The following is an 11081-nucleotide window of genomic DNA, read 5'->3' on the forward strand; positions in this document are numbered from 1 at the left end:
ATGCCTACCTGGCTGGGGTCATTTGAGCCCAGTTTTCCTCCTGCCCAGGCAGGGGGTCGGACTTGAAGATCTACAAGGTCCCTTCCGACCCTACTTCTATGATTCTATGATTCTATGAAAGCACAAGGGATGTCCATTCCATCTCAGAGGAAAGATAGCAAAAGGGCACAGCAACCCCCTTGGGTCAGCAGGGAACTCGTGGGCCTCCTATGCCAAAAAAGAGAGGCTTATAAAGGATGGAAGATAGGAATCACCACAAAGGAGGAGTATTCTGGGTGGTAGATAGGAATCACCACAAAGGAGGGGTATTCTGCACTGGTCCACACTTGTAAGGAGCAAACCAGGAAAGCCAAGGCTGCAACTGAACTCCACCTCGCTAGACATATCAAGGACAATAAAAAGTCCTTTTTTTCAGATATGTGGGGAGTCAGAAGCAAAGAAAGGGTAACTTTGGACCCCTGCTAAACCAAATGGGACAACTGGCAACCGACACCCAGGAAAAAGCCAACCTCAGGATGTCATCCTCCCTCTGTACTCGGCCTTGGTGAGGCTGCAGCTAGAGTACTGCATCCAATTCTGGGCTTCACAATTCAAGAAGGATGTAGAGAAGCTTGAGCAAGTCTAGAGGAGAGCCACACATATGATCAGAAGAAAAGAGAATTGACCTTATGAGGAGAGGCTGGGAGCCATGGGACTTTTCAGCCTGGAAAAGTGCAGACTCAGGGGTGACCTGGTGGTAGCCTATAAGTACATTAGGGGTGTGCATCAGGATCTGAGGGAACACCTGTTCACCAGAGTGCCCCAAGGGATGACATGGTCCAACCATCACAAACTCCTCCCAAGACCATTTTAGGCTGGACATAAGGAAAAACTTTACTGTCCGAGTCCCTGAGGCCCGGAATAGGCTTCCTCCAGTGGTGGTGCAAGCACCTGCTTTGGACTCCTTTAAGAAGTGTTTGGATGCTTATCTTGCTGGGATCCTTTGACCCTAGCTGACTTCCTGCCCTTGGGGCAGGGGGCTGGACTCGATGAACTTCTGAGGTTCCTTCCAGCCCTAATATCTATGAAATCTCTATATTAGCTGAAAATATTTAAAATAAATTACTACCATCTACACCCTGATTTGGATGTGGGAGTGAAGAGCTCACTGGCCAAGTTCACAGACAACACTAAGTTATGGGGAAGTGTGGTCATGCTTGAAGCTAGGTTATAGGTACAGGCAAACCTAGAGAGGCTAGCAAGTTGGGCAGATCAGAACCTGATAAGGTTCAACGTCAAGAAATGTAAAGTGCTCCACCTTGGGATGAGCAACCCCCAACATACCTACAGGCTTGGTGGCACCAAACTGACTAGCACCATGAATGAAAGGGACCTGGGGGTAATAACAGACCACAGTATGAATATGAGCTGGCAGTGCGAAGCAGTAGCCAGTAGGGCAAATAATACTTTGGCATGTATCAATGCCATCTCCAGCAAAACCAAGGAGGTGATTCTTCTGTTCTACTCAGCACTGGTGTGACCGCAGCTGGAGTACTGCATCCAGTTCTGGGCACCACATTTTAAAAAGGACATGAACAAGCTTGAGAGAGTCCAAAGAAGAGCCACCTGTATGATCAGAGTCTTACATGGCAAGCCATACGAGGAAAGGCTGAGGGATGTGGGACTCTTCAGCCTGAAGCAAAGAAGGCTGAGAGGGGACCTAGTAGCAGCTTACTGCTACACTAGGGGAGTACATCAAGGGCTCAGCGAACAACTCTTCACCAGGGCACCCAAGGGGAAAACCAGGAGTAATGGTTAACTTTCAGGCTCAACATTAGGAAAAACTTCTTCACAGTCAGGATGTCCAGACTATGGAATCAGCTCCCTCCAGAGGTGGTACAATCACCTACCCTGGAAATCTTCAAGAGAAGACTAGACAGTCACCTTGCTGGGGTCACCTAACCCCCAGTTATATCTTTCCTGCTTGGTGCAGGGGGCTGGACCCAATGATCTTTCAAGGTCCCTTCCAGCCTTACAACCTATGAATCAATCTACAGAAAAATGTGGTTATTGTATGAAAAAGTAACTCTGCAAACAGTGATCATATTTATTTTTTTTCTAAAAGATTTCCTTGGTTGACAAGTCAAAACAAGACTTGTCTAACTGTCAGTGCTGCAAGCTCACACTAGCATCTGAAAATTGAAATATGTTTTTGCATCACCATTATCCACCCCCAGATTCTGGAATCTGTACTAAGTGTTTAGCTTTGTTGATGCTGGAGGCAAAATTATAGACCATCATGATAATGACATGAGATAGAGTTAAGGAAGTGCTTTCATTGTAAACCGCTTTATCTTCAAATTGTAAGCTTTCTGTCTTCTAATCTTTCAGGCTTCTCCTCAGCTCAAAGGTGATTTATTATTATTATTATTATTATTATTATTATTTTTATTGTGAAAATGCATTTGAACTCTGGCTATGACTAAGATATTCAGGCACCAGATAAAGTTAAAAGGTTTCTTTGTAAGTGGATAATTCAAAAGTAGTTTAAACTCAAAATAACTCCACTTCCCCTCCTCAAGAAAAGCTTTCAAACCTTTCATGTCTTCTGCACTGACAGATGTTAATATATTTGAGGAATGTTTCATTTCTAAATCCTGGGAAAATCTTGCACTATGAATTTTTTCTCAGTTTTATTTGGCATTCACTTAAGCAAAGCTCTCAAAGGGCCAAATCCTAAGCAGCATTTGTAATTGCCTTTCAAGACAACATAGGGTGGCTGTTGAAGCTGTGAGGGTATAGGAATACGAAACAAAGGAGAGCTTGTAAGTCAAGGTAATATTTCTGTATTGGACCAACTTACACAGTTGTAGAGAGTCAAGGCAAGCTTTCAGGCTTCAAGCATCCTACATCAGGTCTGAGAAAGCAGCATCCACTTTCCAAGCCAAGGGCCATGTCTACATGATATGCTGACTGTGCAGTTGTTACTGCAGTCATTTAGTACTTGTATACACATGTACTAAATGACTGCACAGACCAAAGTATACAAGTACTAAAAGACTGCACAGACCAAAGTTACTGTGCAGTAGCATCACCGAATGGCTTTTAGGTGACACCAACTGTGCAGTAGCTCGTTACTACTGGGCAGTAGTGTTGAGTCAGGCTACATGCCACGCAATGCTACTGCACAGTAGTAATGACTTACTGCACAGCCAGCATCTTGTATAGACGTGTACATGGTGAACTTAAAACAATTGCTATCATGGATTTGTTTATAAGCCATTTCTCTATCTGTAAAGCTCAAGCTGTGTCTGCTTCTTTGTGCCCCTAAGCTTATCTAATATCTCTCCCATTTATACAGTTGGTCCAATAAAAGAAACCACCAAAAACCCTGTCAGTTTAATTATGTTAATCAGTTGGACCACTTGAAACAGAAGTGTGAAGTTTATCAGTTGTGGAGTGAAGTTTAGGAGAGGTAGGCTGTAATGGGTCATAAAACAACTGTCTCAAGTCTATGGTTTTTAGTGCTTAGTAAAACTATGAATTCATAAGATCATAGAATCATAGGGCTGGAAGGGACCCTGAAGGATCATCGGGTACAGCCCCCTGCATGAGCAGGAAAGACATCTGGGGTCAGGTGACCCCAGCCAGGTGACCATCCAGTCTTCTCTTGAAGACCTCCAGGGTAGATGATTGCACCACCTCTGGAGGGAGCTTGTTTCATAGTAAGGACACCCTAGTTGTGAAGAAGTTTTTCCTAATGTTCAGCCTGAAACTATCTTCCAGGAGTTTGTGGCCATTGCTTCTAGTTTTCCCTCAGGATGCCCTAGTGAACAGTTGTTCACCACCCCCCTGATGTACGCCTCTGATATAGCAATAAGCCACAATCAGGTCCCCTCAGCCTACTTTTCTTTAGGCTGAAGAATCCGAGATCGCTCAGCCTCTCCTCGTATGGCTTGCCATGCAAGTCCCTGATCATACGGGTGGCCCTTCTCTGGACCCTCTCGAGCTTTAGCACGGCCTTGTTGAACTGTGGCATCCAGAACTGGACACAATACTCCAGCTGCAGCTGCACCAATGTTGAGTAAAGTGGGAGAATCACTTCTCTGGTTTTACCAGAGATGCATTAATTGATGCATGCCAGACTTTTATTGGCCCTAGCAGCTACTGCGTTGCATTGCCAGCTTATATTCATGCTGGGGTCTATTGTTATCCCCAGATCCCTTTCATCTGTAGTGCTGGTCATGTTAGCGATGCCCAGCCTGTAGGTGTACCCATCCCAGATGCAGTACTTTGCATTTCTCTACAATGAACCTCATCTGGTTCTGTTCTGCCCAACATGCCAGCCTGTCTAAGTCTGCTTATATCTGCAGCCTACCTGCGGGTGTGTCCACGCAACCCCATATCTTCAGGTCGTCCGCACTTGGCCTTTTCACCCCCTCATGCAGGACATTGATGAAGATGTTGAACAGCATTGGGCCAAGTATCGACCCCTGGGGTATGCCACTACCTACATCTCACCAGGACGACACCAATCCATTCATTTGGACTCTCTGTGTCCTACCCTGCAACCAATTTCGCACCCACTTGATGATCCCGCAGTTGAGCCCGATATCTTCCAGTTTTCTGATCAGTACCTCATGGGATACCAGGTCAAAGGCTTTCTGGAAGTCGAAGTATGTGATGTCAACCACTTTTCCCCTGTCCGGGTGATGTGTCACCTGATCATAGAAAGAAATAAGGTTGGTCAGACAAGACCTGCCCATGATTAAGCCATGCTGGCTGTCATTCAATATCATGCCTTCTGCAAGTGTCACATACAGCCTCTTTGATGAATGTTTCTAGGATTTTTCCTGGAATAGAAGTTAAGCTAATTGGCCTGTAGTTTCTTGGGTCCTCACACTTCCCCTTCTTGAAGTGGGGCACAATACTGGCCTGCTTCCAGTCCTCAGGGATTTTGAAAGAACTTTGCCAGGGGCTCTGTGATTACTTCAGCCAACTTTTGCATCACTCCTGGGTGGAGTTTATCTGGTCCTGCTGATTTATATACGTGTGATTTCTTAAATTGATCGTACAGCAGTTCTAGGGCAATGGTGGGAATGGCATCAATCCTGCCCTGCTTGTTCTGTGCCTTACCTGTGTCACAGGCCAGCTGGGCACTGTGAATATATCAATTTAGTTGCAGACTGACCGAGCACTGCAATTTCATTAGCCACTGGGGTTTTTGGTTCAGGATCGAGGAGGTGATGTTGGGATCAAAACAATGACAAGTTTCACTTATAAAAAAGAATGAAATTTACTTATAGCAACAAAATATATAGTTTATACATATGACAGTTTGTAAAAAGGTTAAGCTAATAAACAAACAACATAACAATACAAGTTAAAATTGACAGTGATCATAAAAACAGAAAGACAAATAAACCAAGAGTTCCCACTTGGTTAGTAACTTATCGATAGTCCCTCAGTCTGGTACACGTCAAGTTGATTCAGCGAAGTCAGGAGGCCCCGATCCATGCTGTCAGAGAGAAAACCGGGGGGAAGATCCCTCAGTCAGGATCTGGTCTTCACTCACACAGGGAGTAAGAGAGATACGGGGGAATGGGACAGCAATGACCCTTCTGTTCCATCCTTCCTTCGGGTCACTTAACATGTGTGTTCTTTTATATTCTGTCTATGCTAATCTGTTGGCTATATAGCCATTTATAATTTTATTTTATAGCTGTTATCCTATGGGGTTAAAAGGTGTTAGAAATCATTACAATAAGTTACTGCCCAAGCTTGGGTTTACCCAATAAGCAAATCACACCAGATCACTTTGGGGTCAGAGATTAACATGTCCCCACCCAAGTTCAACCCTTTACTAACTCTAAGCAAAAATTATTAAATCAGATAGGTTTGCAGTTTCACTTTTTAGTTCTGCTTTTTACGACTCATGCTTATTCTATGTTCAGTACAACAGCTATATATATTCCAGACAGGCCGGAAACATCTACAAAAAAACAGTCTCATAAGTGCTATTTCAAATACCTTCAAAAAGCAGATTTCTTTTTGCTATAAGTTGCTCATTAACCCTTTTGGTTTTGGCCATCACATACCTGGCATGTTGTTCCCCTTGGTCTTGTGAAGACCAAGGCAAAGTAGTCACTTAGAAGTTTCGTTTTTTCCTGAGTGGTAGTGACCAGACATCCTGAGGCACTGAGCAGCAGCCCCACACTCCCATTAGTTTTCCTTTTACTCCCTATGTAGTGAAAGAAGGACTTCTTGTTTCCTTGATTCTTGTAGCTAGTTTTAGTTTGGTTTCTGCCTTAGCTTGCCTAATCAGTTTTCTACAAGTGCGGGCCATTGTCAAGTATTTTTCCTTGGAGGCTGTCCCGAGCTTCCATTGTTTGTACACCTCTTCCTTTTTCTGTAGGAGGGCTGCAACTTCCCTGCTTAGCCGAGAAGGTTTTTTGATCCTTCTACTACTTTTTCTCCATACGGGAATGGATTTTCTCTGAGCTTTAAGGATTGTGTCCTTAAGGAACAACTATTCTTCTTGTGCTCCCTTTACCTGTGGTCCTTGGTCTTTCAGAGCATTCTCTACTGGTGACCTGAGCTTATTAAATTCACGTTTTTGAAGCCTAAGACTTTGAGCTTGGTATCTGTTTTGTTAGCCTTGTGACAGACCATGAACATAATGATTTCGTGGTCACTATTGCCTAGGCTGCCCTCTATGTTTAATTTGGTCATCAGGTCATCCCCTTTGGCCATCCCCCCCTGGCCAGGACCAGGTCAAGAAGTGCATTACCTGTAGGTGGCCTGTGCACCTCCTGAGTCAAAAAAAAGCTCTTTGGTGCTGGTCAGGAAGGATCGTTATCCGAGCTGGCTGAGCATTCCTCCCAGGAGATGTCTGGGTAGTTGAAGTCACCCATGACAACCATGTCCCATACACGCAGAGCCTCCATTAGTTCACAGGCGAACACTAGATCACATTCCTCCCCTTGGTTAGGCGGCCTGTAGTATACACCTACAGTCAGGCCTCTCTTGTCATGCTTCCCACGGAGCTTGACCCAGAGGATTTCAAGCTGTTCTTCTTTGGGGTTGACATTGGCTTGTAGGGAGGTATATTGCTCCTTCACATAGAAGGCAACACCCCCACATCTCTTCCCTACTCAATCCCTTCTGTGAAGAATGTAGCCCTTTATGGCTATGCTCCAGTTGTGAGAGGAGTCCCACCAGGTCTCCATGATCCTTACTAGATCGTAGTGCCCAGTGGAAAGCAGACTGACTAGTTCCTCCTGCTTGGTCCCCATGCTTCTGGTGTTGGTGTACAGGTACCTAAGTCCTTCTACTGAGGTCACTGGCTGCCTGTCGCATTGAAGGAAATCTGTTTTCTCAGCTCCTGTAAGAGTGGCTTGCTTGGTTTCATTGTTAATGGACCTTTCCTATACATTGGTTCCCTGGGTAAGCTCCAGTTAGTGTTTCCCCATCCCACAGCAATCTTAGTTTAAAACCCTATCTAAGAGATCGGCCATCCTGGCTGAGAAATGGGTCTTACCTATTAAGCAATAGCAAATCATGCTGTGAAGAAGCAATAACTTTCAGAGCTGCAGTAGGAGTTCTGCATCTGTGTTCAAGTCTCTAGTCAGAATGCTTCTCCCATTCAAGATCACCACCTCCTTCATCCTCAGTGAAAGACAGAAAAGGTTCATTTTCATTTACTCTGGGTTGAAAGCATCCACTGTGACAGTGACTGCAGAACAGATGACACAGTAAAGCCTTGCTCTCTTTTACCTTGTTTTACCTTGTTCATCTGAATATATCATTAATGACATGACAAGCCATAGTGCTTCTAGGGGTGATAGTTTCTACTACCAGTTTGAACCCTGTAGTCCAAATTAAATTAAGTTGATTTTAAGGGAAGCCAGACACCTCACTTAGGCATTTTTGTAACTCCTACTAGATGCCTATCTGCATTTTTAGTCACCTGTATACCTTTTATAATTCTGGTCCCAGATCTCTAACCATGTTCAGGTGAGGTCTAATTGATAAGATAATTAAACTAGAGCTGGTAATAGGTCTACACTGAAGATCTGTTTTTCAGAAGTGTAGAATATCTGCAGCTAGTCTATCTTCTGGTATTGGCAAGAGCAATACAGCTGCAGTAGTGCATAGTGGGAGGAAGAGCGACGAAAATGTCCAGCACATACACTCAAAGTGTTCCAGCACTGGTCCTGAAATCATGCACCTTCTTCTCTATTTACCACATCATTTGGAGAAGTTTGCCTTTTATTTATCAAGACTGTTCTATAGTGCCAATGATTGTGGCTTCTTCCCTACCTCTTGTGAGGGGAAGCCATTCTCAGGGTAGCTCCTCTTTCCATTCTGTTCATTTACTTCCTGGAGAGGAAAAAATGCAATGGCTTCTGTGTATACCTACTCTTTAAGGATAGCTGTCCTGCTGAGAGTCCTAGACACATACATTCACATGTCTATATGCATTCTGCTGTAGCTTGAGTTGCAAATAGTACAGAGAACTGCAGTTTAGCAATACAACCCAGGATCCACTGCTCTTTTAAAATGCGAGGAAACATTAAATTTTAGCATTAAGCTTTTAAACACTTTTTTTCTCCCATAAAACATAAGTCCAGGCCTGATTTAACTTTGATACTCTCCCTTCAAGCCTTAAGGCCTGCATTTTCAACACTTGCCTCCAGCAACATCAATATTATTTTACACTTGCCATTACAGATACAAAAGTATGGGGCCAAATAACTACGCTTATATTTAACCATGAAAAAGTGGATGGGCAATATCTAGCTTCAAGGCTAAGTACAGACAATCAAAAAGCCTGAGTGTATCAATTCAGTCTTTGCAGGTTAGTCTAAACTGCACAGATTAAATTGAAACAGAAGTGAACAGACATTTACTTTTGATTCAGGGAACGCAGCCACATGCCTGCAGTGGCTCAGGGCAGAAGCCAGGGGGTGCTACAGCATGACTCTCTGGCTATATTCACTTCATCTTCCTGCTGCCCCAGAGGCCTCTGGGATTTGCAGTCCAGAATTATAGCAGCCAGAGTCTGCAAGGTTGCTCATTACTTCTTCCTCCTGCTCCCAGGTGCCTCTGGGATTTGTAGGCCACAGTTGCAGCCAGCAGTAAGTTTGAGCAGGGGAAGAAGGGGTGTTTAGCCCCTTTCCCTGCACCCCAGACCCCAGCTGGGTCTGTAGACTGGGCTGCATCCCCAGCCTGGCTTCCCTACCCCCTCCTTTGTCAGCCAGCCTTCACTGCTCCAGCTAGGGAGCAGAGGGGTAGAGCCAGCCCTGCTCTCTGGAGCAGACAGAACAGCCCAACCCAGGGCTGCAAAGCATGCTGGGATACTGGGGAACTGTAATTTTACTTGAATCAGGAAGGGGTATGGGACAGAAGCTTCATAAACCAGTTCGACCCAAATCAGTTAACTCTCATACTACATGCAACCAGGTTTATCTCAGATAAGTTTCAGCTATTTTGAAACTGGTTTATGTGCACTGAGCTTCTGTTCTGTTACAGGTTTAAACCAGTTTCTGATCACTTAAACCGGTTTGTGTGTAACTTCTGTCCCTAGCCCAAGAGTCTATTGAAAACCAAATGCGAAACATTTCCTGCTTCTCTAGTGGGCACAGCTAACATGAGGGAATTTTCACCTACTAAAACTGGAAATTAATTCAATCCCCACCTATACCATAACAGAGGAAACTTTTCCACTGAACTTGCCCGGGGGGGGGTTGCAGTGAGTAGACGGAAAGCAAAGACTTTGAATAATGTGTGAGAGAAAAAGGCAGGAAGGAAATAAATACAAACCTTCTGGAAGGCATTTTGCTTTAGGACCCTTCAATACATGTTTCCTGTGCCTGCCAGCATCTTCAACAGCTCTCACTCTGTAGTTTCCCCAAAAATTAGCTTTCCTTTTTCCTCTTTATTAAATTTTGTTAGATCTCTGTTTGCATTTCTTGCAGATATCCCTTTGTATTGGACTTGTCTAGTCCCTTTTCAGGTTACCTAACTAGCCCTCATGCTTTTGGAGAGAGCATAGTATCCTCTGAAAACTGAAAAGAAAATGATCTAAAATACAGGAGAAAAATAAAGCTGGAATTCACCAAACACAAACACTCAGCAATTCTTGGGTTGCTTTTGGCTGGAAATACTCTAACAGTAGCCTTGCATGCAATAATTTGGCTAAAATCAGAAGTTTTAGGCATACAGAATAATTTTAAATAAACATTAACCCAATAGCTTTTAACCACAAAAATGGTTGGATTGAAGTTTAGAATTGGTTATCTTGGAATTGGATGATCTTAGATCATCTTACATTTTCTTAGGACAGATCCTGAACTCTATAGTTCAGGCACAACTAACTCAATTTTGTGGAAATTTTGTCTGAATAAGAACTGAGAAAAAGTTTCAAGATTGATAGTACATTCTTAAAGATTTGAGAGGCATTTCCGTGTTAAAATAATGGGGAAATAAATAAGCATAGTGGAATCTGGTTAATTGGTCAGTGGAACAGCTCATCACTATGATCTTATTAATTGGTGTGTTAAATCTGCACTAGAGTCTTACAGATTCATACACAAAACACTATGGCTAATTTTCATGTCTTAAAGAGAAATGAGTTATTTCCATATATCAGCTTACTAAATCTAATACAGTCCATGCCCAATAAATAGTAGCTGTAAAAGGCACTGCCCTATGGCTTCCATAGGGCCTCTCCAAGGCAGCTGATGTTGCAAAACATGAATATTCTTCAGTTTTTCCGAGTGGGTTGGAAGATAATTCTTGTAATCTGATTAAAACAATTTGTGATGAATCTGGAGGCCAAATTTATCTTTCATTCAACTTTACTGAAGTCACTCCAAGAATGAGATTATAGTTTTATAGTTTCATAGTTGGTAGGGTCGGAAGAAACCTGAGCAGATCATCAAGTCCAAACCCCTGGCATGGCAGGAAAGAATGCTGGGGTCAAACGACCCCAGTGAGGTGTTCATCCAGCCTCCTTTTAAAGACCCCCAGGATAGGAGCCAGCACCACTGCCCTCGGAAGTTGGTTCCAGATCCTAGCCGCCCTGACAGTGAAGTAGC

The sequence above is a fragment of the Alligator sinensis genome, unplaced genomic scaffold (genome assembly GCF_000455745.1).
Source record: "Alligator sinensis unplaced genomic scaffold, ASM45574v1 scaffold187_1, whole genome shotgun sequence".
NCBI lineage: Eukaryota > Metazoa > Chordata > Crocodylia > Alligatoridae > Alligator > Alligator sinensis.